We start from the raw sequence: 10245 nt of genomic DNA on the forward strand, positions 1-10245 counted from the left end.
TATCAAACTTTGGCGGCCATTTTCTCATTAATTTTTCCACTGAAACTAGGTGACCCCACCTCCTTCAGTCGCAAATACAGTCGAACCTGCCCTGACGGCCACCTCTATAAGGCGGCCACCTGTACAAACGGCCGCTTTCCATTTCCCCCCTTGCGTTTTTTCTATATAATTTAACTGTGTAAAACGGGCACCTGTCCAACGCGGCCGCGGCCACAATAATTTAACACACAACCCCTATAATACTAAGCAATAATACCTGTCTAAGATGGTCACCTTAGTGACTCCATTACATTTTGTCATAAATTGTGCATTGGCCCCTGGCGTTGTGGGCGAGCCGTCATAATTCAATCACCTGTCGTTGTTGTTAGGTAGTCCCTCCAACCGATCATGTTGCGTAGGCCCCTCCCACTGTTGACCAATAGCTACCAATTTTCAGCTGTTGGTGAGGTAAGCGTGTGATCCCTCATAACCCATAAGCCCCGCCCAGAACTCGTTCACAAATCGTAAGTGAGATGAGTGGTCACTGTTTACCCAGTCTGTAACAAAGTAAAAAAGGACGTCAACATGAACTTGTTACAGAAGCGTCCCTCGTTCTCCGAGTGGTGGCGACCCATGTGTTTGTTTTAACACGGCACTCGGTCTTCCTTGTCTGATACATTTCGATTTATTGTCACCATTGTGCAAAATCAGCGACAAAACAAAAATTACAAACGAAATACAAACCAACAGCAACAACACCAACAAAGACAACAACAATGGGGCTACTTTCGATTGGGGCCTCAGATGGGAATGTTTGTTTCCTTTATCTTGATCAGTCCTGCCTAAGACGGCCACCTGTCTTATACGGCCACTTTTCTCCTTGACAATGGGTGGCCGTCTTACACAGGTTTGACTGTATCTCTACTTCTAGTCAAGATAGATGTGTATTTTTTTTTTCATTAAAAGCAAGGCCAATGAATAAGCTATCAGATGATACCAGTAACTCCACTTGCCCCAAAATTGACGAGCGCCTGATTCCACCACGTCATGACACATATGTTTTTCTATGGACATAAAAGGGGCTGGGCCAAAACCAAAATTTCGATAAAAATAGCTTGCTTCTATGATTTTGTTATTTGGACGAGTGCCTGATTTCAACATGATGCCTCATAATTGCTTGCAGATTTCATAAGAAACAAAATTAACCACATTGTGTATGATACCTTCCTTATGAACTCGTATATGGTTGAGGGGCTCCTGCGGTAGGTACCACTTTTTTTCTGCCTATCCCTACTTTTTCCACCAGCATCTTTGGTGTGTAGCTGTTAGGTGCTTTGCTGCCACATGCAGGATAATTTTTATCGAGTATCTCCGTCTTTCTGTTTGGATGTTATATCTGTCTCAGCCCGAGTTAGCCCTGACAAGCAGGTTTGGAAGCCCGCCTCCTTAGCCGTACATTATATATATATATATGGACTATAATAAATCCCCATTAGGCTTGGTGGATTCAACGAAAGGAGTTTTTATACTATACAAAATGACTCGGATTCAATGAACGCATAATTAATGAGTGAACTTCGATTCAATGAAGTTGCAATGAACCTTATCTACTTTATTCCAAAAGACCACTAATCGCCCTTGCACCGTGGATTATTCCATGCTTACTTAACCTACTGCATACATCTTATGCGGCCGTTCAGAAGCCTTCTTTCAAACCAACACATGTGTTGTTGACATGCACTTAAAACATAACATGTCTTAGTGCAGGCCAGGGTCAAGAGAGCTGGTCGGGTTTACATAAAAGAATTTCGGCTGAAGAAAGTCAGCTGAAATACAGATGCCTCACCATCATATATCCTCTCCCCCTCCCTCCCCCCAGGGCTACATTACAGGACAAAGAATAGCTACTCTTACTCCAGACATGGATCGTATATGATGTAAATCTAGGTAGTGAATTACACACTGGTTCTATGGAAACAGATGATTGTTACCGTATGGTAAGCCCTACATTGTGGCGCTACGTTGTTGCTCACATTGCTAATACTAATACTGAAAACGAACAGATTCAACAAAATCGAAGGTCAAGCCCGATGACTTAGTTCCGAGTTTCACTGTACTGTGTTTAAGTAATTCTTCATTCAAACAACCAAAACAAACATCTGAACACTTTTACAACCATGGATTATGGATGTTTGGTGAGGTACTGTGTATCTAAATGGTAGCTTACTTATAACCTGCAGTTCTAGAATTGGCACCTCAGCGAAATGTGCGTGTCATTAGTGTCAAAAAGTTGAACGCTTACCTTTTTTTTTTTACTGTACAGAAAACTTTCATTCCCAAAGGGGGGATATTAACATGTTTTTGTGCACAGTAGAATTGTAAATGGACTGATTTATCAATGTCATGCTCATTGTGCCGGAACAACATAGGGGGAACTGCTGCTTTTTCTTTCCTAATCCTTACTGTTATTACTATCGTCATTTTTCCTCTACTTCTTTCGTATGTTTGTCACTCTCTTGTGAACTGCTATTTCCAGGGTGCCTTGATAGTCGAAGCAGACTTTGTGCTGTTGAGGCTAGAGAGGTGAGCAGAGTAAGCCTGATTCCCCGTTTGGACTTCTCTGTTAATATCCACCCCTTGGCGCTCATATGACCGTATGCAGTTGCGAGCACTGTAAAACCTAACTAAAACAAAATAGAAAACTTTCAGTATTTCAAAGAATTCCTGGGGGCGAGTGGTTGGAAGATACCTGTGGTAGGTTTTATGATCTTTAGTGCGATCAAAAATGTGTGGTGCAACTTATTCTCAAATATCTCTTTTAGTCTTTAACTGATGAATCAATGTCATCCATACTTTGCATAGCTCTAGCAGTTTGTATCAATTTGTCTTGTTAACTAAATCATATTTTTCTAAAACAATTGGGGCTAGATTAAAAATCTCTTCTTCATAAATTTATATAAAATAGGCCTACTTGAAATCACACATAAAATGGTATTGTTCACAGCACTTCCCGCTTCTAACACATATATTTTGATTACGCATATGGCCTACGTCATAGCTCATCAATGACAATTTTTACTGAAAGTTTCATGTCAAAAGGATGAAAACTAAGGAAGGAGTAGGGAAAAAACTGCACAAAAATTACATTTTTTGAAAACCGACAATAATTGTGAAAATTCACTATATTAATCCATCCTCATGTTTTTAAAGGAAATTTACCTGGAGAATAAAGTCTTTCTTAATTGTATCCATGCTATTTTTAGACAAAAAACGGGTTTGTCTTAAAAAATCAGCCAATATAAAATGTGCATAGCCTGACTCAAAATCTGCAAAATCAAGGGTCCCCTTAACTTAAAAAGGAAAATTTTTCCGCCATGACAAGAAGGCACACAACGCGGATAGGTTGAACACAGAAGAGTGGAAACCACGCATCTGTCGAGCTGTGCCTGCAGTCCCGTTTTTTTTTCTTCTTTGTCTTCGTAAGATACCCCTCAACTATGGATCCCTCGAACTACTGAGGCCGGTCAAGACGAATTCGAGCTATCCGTGTTATACTGTATATCATAATTAATTAGATATTTCCCTTCATCCAAATCTTGATCAGATAGCCCTCAGGCTTCCTGCATGTGAACTTGACAAGTTTGCAGAGTCATGGGTAGGAGAAAAGGGGATTATCACTGTATTATTACCTGTATTGCCTGCACACCCGACAGGTCCATAAGTACTCAGTTCCCCCCCCAGCACCAAAGCCCGCAAGGTATCCATACTGATTGTTCCGTCATTTCAGTCCTTTGGAAAAATATAAATTTGCCAACACAAATGTAAAGAAAAAGATAATAACATAACACAGTACAGTCTCAGTCTAGTTTATAATCAAAAACTTTACTTATAATATGATGAAATAACATCTAAAATCAATCCCAGTCAATTGTATACATCATGCACATTTACAGGCAAAAAGAAAGCCTCGTGAAATACTGTTCTCTGGCTCACATTGAAGTGAAACAGCATAGTTTCTCCACTACCCATCCAAATCATAATCAGTTGTGTATACCAGTAGACCTGAAATTAGGCCTACAATAGCCTAGCATAGAAAAAAACACCAGCACATGCCGCATTATATCATAAAGAGCACCTTCCTGTTTAGAGCAACCTTACGGTACCATAATGATAATAAGATAGAATATTGATATACAATCCTGAGTAAACAATAAAATGCATGCGCTCACAGGAATTAAAAACAACGCCCTCCTCAAATAAATTTGAATGAAGTTAAGAATGAAATAAATCATCCAATAGACAGGGAAAGTAAACAGAACGTTTGTACTACTAAGTTTCAGTCTCCATGTTGATGAGAAAAGTTTACTACTACAATCACTGATCTGGATACCAGCACTACGCTTTCTTTAACTTTAACACTCAGAATATGTACCTGCACTATTGTTTGTTATATTCAAAGATTCCCCACAAAATGTTTGTACTTAACATTGTCACAACTTGGGACTCAAGGTTAATGAGAAATGACAAATTTGCAAATGTTCCTTCGTTGTTAGGGCCATTATCTTGAGGTAAAAGAAAGAAAATCAGCTAGACTTATATAATGTATGTCCTATTTCAAGATGGGATATGCCCCTAACTATAACTGTTACATAGTGGTATAAATTGATTCAAAGTCAAAGTGAAATGCTTCATGTGCTAGAGCTAGTGTTGAGAATAGGATGTTCTGCATTTTAAGTCCGAGCAAGTTTCATCGCTTCTCAATATGATTTGATGCAACACTCCCTCCCAATTCTATACATAATAAGCATGCAATAAAATTATCAGCAGTTCTGCTTTCATCACAGTCACAGCAGTTGAGAAAAGTTGCTTTTACAATGGACGGATTCAACAAAATTTAAACAATCAGTGTACAAAATACATCTCAACAATAATTCAATGACAGTCTCCTACAGTAAGTTCTTGCAAAAGGGGTAATGCCACAGAAATTACGATAAAGGTCTTTGCTAAAGACATCTTCCAGCTAACCATCTCCATTCTCATATGTACGGCATCATGGTGAAATTAGGCACTCGTCAAAATAATGAACATGAAGAAATCAATCCGCTTGTTCAGAAATTTTCATTGAACTTTTATGGGGGTATTTATACCGGTATATAATTAGGCCTATAAATGATGTTGAGCAAAAAAATTCAATAAAAATTGCCCAAAATGCAAAAAAAATGTTGGTTTCTTCGATTTCAAATTTGACAAGCACCTCTTTTCACCACAATGGCACACATAATATGGTCAGGTGGTACAAGAAATGTATCATCATATTCTGAAATAGTTTTTTGGAGTCCACTTTCTGCGCAGTCTGCTATCTTCACTCGGAGGTAAAAGTGACGAAGCAAAAAGAACAAGAGTACTCTAATCCTAAAAAAAAATTTTTTTTAGCTCTTAGTATACGGGAGGTCCAGTGGGTAAGTGAGTAGTGAATTCAGACTCAAAAGTAATGTCAAGCAAGTGTCGGTGACAGAGGATTTAGGTGGGTAGTCACTGGTCACAGGGGTGTTCTTTTAGTTTTAGTAGAGGTTTTACGGAGCTCACAACTGCATAAGGTTATTATGAGCGCCAGAAGATAAAAATTAGAGGTGTTACATAAAAAAGAAGAAGGGGAGATAAGGACGACAGATGTTTGATAGGAAAGAAGGAGCAAACCACACCAGAGCACCCGCCAACCACCCACTGGGGGTGTTCTTGAACAAGACACGACAACCCTAGCTAAAAAAAAATAAAACAAAAAAAACAGGGCGTTGCACAGTGGCAGCCAGCAATGGAATGTTCGTGAAATTGTTCTGTATTGGTGTGATGTTGTGCATTTAAGTGTGTATTTGTATGACATGCATAAATTTATAATTATGTATTGTATGTATCTTTGTCATTAAAAGCCAAGTTGCCCTTCAGGGATCAATAGGAATGTAATTAATTAATTTATTGATATCTATTTATTATACGGTGCCCCAGTTCAGCTGGCGCAAGGCATGGATCAGTTGCTTAGGTATAACATAAATATCCGAAACTTCAGCAAATGCATCTGATCTATTTATATTATAATCAAACTATAAGTTTATTGCATAGAGCATTCATTTCTTCTAAATTGGGTGTTTATTTTATGCAGATGAGTTTAACGGGAGTGGAAATATAAGAAAGTTTGTGATGTCGAAAAATTGGATGACAAAACTGGCTGTGCACACACGAGGAAAAGCCTTCCGTATACTTAAGACTAAGAGTTAAATGACTAATTTAACAACTTAAAGCAACTGCATATAAATCTGACAGAGCAAACTGATCTATGTGTTGAGTCATTTTATTTGTGTCCAGACACAGAACATAGTATCTATGTTTAAACAAGAATGATGCTCAAATGTTCAACGTCAAAGGCAATTTCTCATTTCTTTAAAATCATGTGTAAGTACACAATGTACATGCACTGAATCTTGCATTTTGCTCTATCATATATAAAAGCATTTTTCATGATCAGACCGTTATTTTCAAAGTGTGAGATAATACTGAGATAGAAACAAATGTAAAAGATGACATTGTAAACAGGCAACAAAATTTCCACTTTGTTACTGAAGATGATAAAATACTCAAAAGCTGAATAGTAGAAAGACAAAGGTAGACAAAGTATGCAAAATTGGAGAGATGGATGAGCAGACTTTAAGAGATAAATATCAATTAACCCTATCCGTACGTCATGTTTTACTATCGTCCATACGACATGGGGAACTCTGTGCCACCACTTTCAAAGAGGAAGTTTACTCGTTAATCCGAACCGTACGCCTTGCATATAGTCTGTCAAAATGATGTTTTGAGAAATACTGAAAGTTTCAAAGAGATCTTCGTACTAGAAGTATTCTGAAATGTGAAGAATACAACCCCAGGGGTACAAAATGACCTCAGGGCGTACAGATAGGACAGATAGGATTAAACACTTGAAGCAACGAGTGACACACACTAATTAAAACATTTGTAAATGTTTTAAACCTCTATCAATACAGTTTAGATAATTTAGGAGGCGGGCAGCTTCTACCCTGCCTGTAAGAGCCAGCCAGGGCTGAGTGGGATAAAATATCCCCAACAGACGAAGACACTGAATAAATGACTTTCCCACTTAGAAATTAAACAGCTGTCTTCTCTGTGCAATGGAGACCTCAAAGAACCAAGCTGTGACATCACAGGTGCTGGTGTGTTTACTTTGGGGTTCATACAAAAAATGTACGATTTATGTTTATGCTTGTTATTCTGTTTCAGTTTCACACTTTCAAACATCTTAAATGGTCACGGCCAGTCTTAAGACATCTTCTCACAAATATGGCGCAAAAATTTGTAGATTCAAATGAGGAGTGTTTTCAGAAGTGAGGGGTTTTTTTTATATGGCGAAATGAGATACAGAATTATGACATAACAGCAGCAAAGCTCTGGAACAGAAATGGCACAAAATGGACATAGAACATTCCATTAAAAGTATACACATAAAGCTCGAGGCAAGTATGTTGGATATGATGAGTAATTTCTGAAGTAGAACTCAAAACTTTTCCCATACCATACCGTACAACTGAAACTCAAGGGACATAAAAGAAGTTTTCAATGCCATTACAGAATTCTGCATTTCACTTCATCAAACAGACAATTGCACAACTACAGTGGAGTCCGCATAAACTAAAAATCTGCGGGACTGTCAGATTTTCTTCCATTTAGGCGAGTGTTCGGTTAAAAGAGGTACTCAAATACAAGAAGAAAAAATTGTGGATTTCATTTTCTTTCAGTTTACCACTTCTTTCAGATTAAGCGTGTTCAGTTTTAGCAGACTCCATATAGTATTTTGTGATGCTGTAGTTTTTTGTAAACTTCAGCTGAAATACAGAAATAAAATCTTTCAAAGAGAAGCATTACTCATGAATTTCAGCAAGTTTCCTATTTCACCCTGGTGCCATATTCTACCAAACAGCAGCTTTTATTTGCAAAGGTGGCTGGTTAACAAGTGATCAGGTACATGATCAGGTAGAGGGGAGGAGTGTAACCTTTAAGAATAAAACTTCTGTTCCCTCTCTTTGCCAACAACAACCTCCCATTCATTCAGTTTCCCGAGCTCATAGCAGTAGCAGCTTTCAAGTGTTCACATTCTTGTGCTCTAAAAGGAAGTAAAAGTAGATTCTGCTCACTGGCGTTGGCTCTTACACAGTTTCCTCATTTAAAAAACAAGGCTACAGCTTGATGAAAATGATATATTTTAATCATAGCCAAGCTTACCATTGAGGGAAAGCTGTCGCAGAAACAAAGTGCATGTCCAGCCGATGGCAGAGTTGAAAACTAGCTAGTACTGCAGTTATATTTGGCCGCATCGAACAAAAAAGGGTTATTAGCAGAGCAGGCAATCTCTGAATCGGTGACATTGTACATGAATTGATAGGCTATTTTATGTCTTTATGTCCCCTGTACAAAAATTCCACTCTGAAAGCAACATAATAATGCAACACCATGAGTAATTTTCCACTCACTAATGAAAATTCTGTTCATGTAAAAAAAAAAAGGAGATACCTGTACAGTGAGACCTTGGAGGAGTAAGTAACACTTTCGAAACCAGACATTGATTATTCTACAAATAGCATATAATGAAAATATAACTTTGACTCTCATTATTCCCCAAAAAATTATTTGATTAACACATTACATTAATTCACCAGTGATTCACCCTCACCTTTCTACAATTAACATGGTTGACATATAAACTTAAACAACATTACAAAATTGACAACGTCACAAATCCATGTGAGACAGAATTCTTGGCAGTAAGACTTATTGACGTAACACAAGCCAAGTAACACATACATTTTCTTTACCTTGCATAATAAATAGTTGGGTGGGCAAAACCTTGACCAGACTATAAAAAAGAATTGGGTACATGATGACAAAACAAGTTACATAGCTTGACTTTATATCACTTCTAATAATAAGTGTATCCAGAACACTGATTAAAAACATGAGAAGTCCAAACAATACTGTAATGTCTATATCACTGTAACATCTATATCACATCTCCGCTTTTAAAAGATAAAAACAAGACCAAATTCATCAATATGAATGGATCAGGACAGCCAGCTAAACAAGTTGCTCGCTAAATTCATGATTCAAAAAATATTTATCTAAAAATGAACAAACCAACAATTTTAGACCACCAAAAGACAGATAAGCTTGTCAAAGCTGGACTCTGTACCTAGATCTGTTTTGAAACATTGGTACAAATATAAACATTTAAGTCTCACATTTTTTTAGCATACTAATTAGAGCAACTTTCAGAACAAATTCTTGCTTGGAAATCAAGAGGAATGTTTGCACGGAATCAAACATAAAAAATGCCATTGTACAAAACAGGAAATGAAAAGTAGGGAAAACAAGATGACACCAAAATACTTTCATGTAAAACAGTTCTTATAAAACTCTTGATTCAACCAGTAAGACAATTTACACACTCAACAGAATCAGATGTCATTCAAGACTGGCATATTATCTATTATCAGCTATATATACTACGAAATATCATTCATTTTCACTTCTCAAGTTAAAAAAGGCCATAAACAGCACTCACATAGACACAAAATAATAAATTTGAATTTCAAGATTGAAGAACGAAGTATGAGATTGAAATAATGTATTTTTAAAATCCAAACAGTAAACTGATTTATTTGTACAGGTTAAAAAGCATTCTCGATTTCTAATGAAATTGTATAATTACTGGGGGGTTTTCTATGGAATGGAATAAAGACAAAAGAAAATTAAACTTCAAAATTTAAAATGATCTGCAAGGGTAAACATTTTAACATTATAATCTGTAAAATATCACAATGTGACTAAAAAACTAAAACTACAAAATAACATGCTAATGAAAAATGGTCTCTCTCTTAAAATGTAAAAGGAATGTAAAAAAAACAGAAACAACATCAAGGCATCAAGAAAACCACTATATCATGACCATACATGATACATAATCATGAACTTTACTTTTTCTCTTATCATTCGACAGAAATGCAAAAATGCAATTTAACCCTATTACTGGCAAGTGCCAATGAGATCGGCACTTTCTTTGCCACCAGACTGTTACGGACGATAAAATCCGTAGTTTCCGAAAATGGTCTACACGAACCCGGAAATACTGATGCTGAACGACAGCGCACTAATTTTAAAAAGAAGGATCTCATGTAGTTATTAGAACTCTTTTCGAGCTAC

Source organism: Aplysia californica, unplaced genomic scaffold (genome assembly GCF_000002075.1).
Source record: "Aplysia californica isolate F4 #8 unplaced genomic scaffold, AplCal3.0 scaffold00336, whole genome shotgun sequence".
NCBI classification, from domain to species: Eukaryota; Metazoa; Mollusca; class Gastropoda; order Aplysiida; family Aplysiidae; genus Aplysia; species Aplysia californica.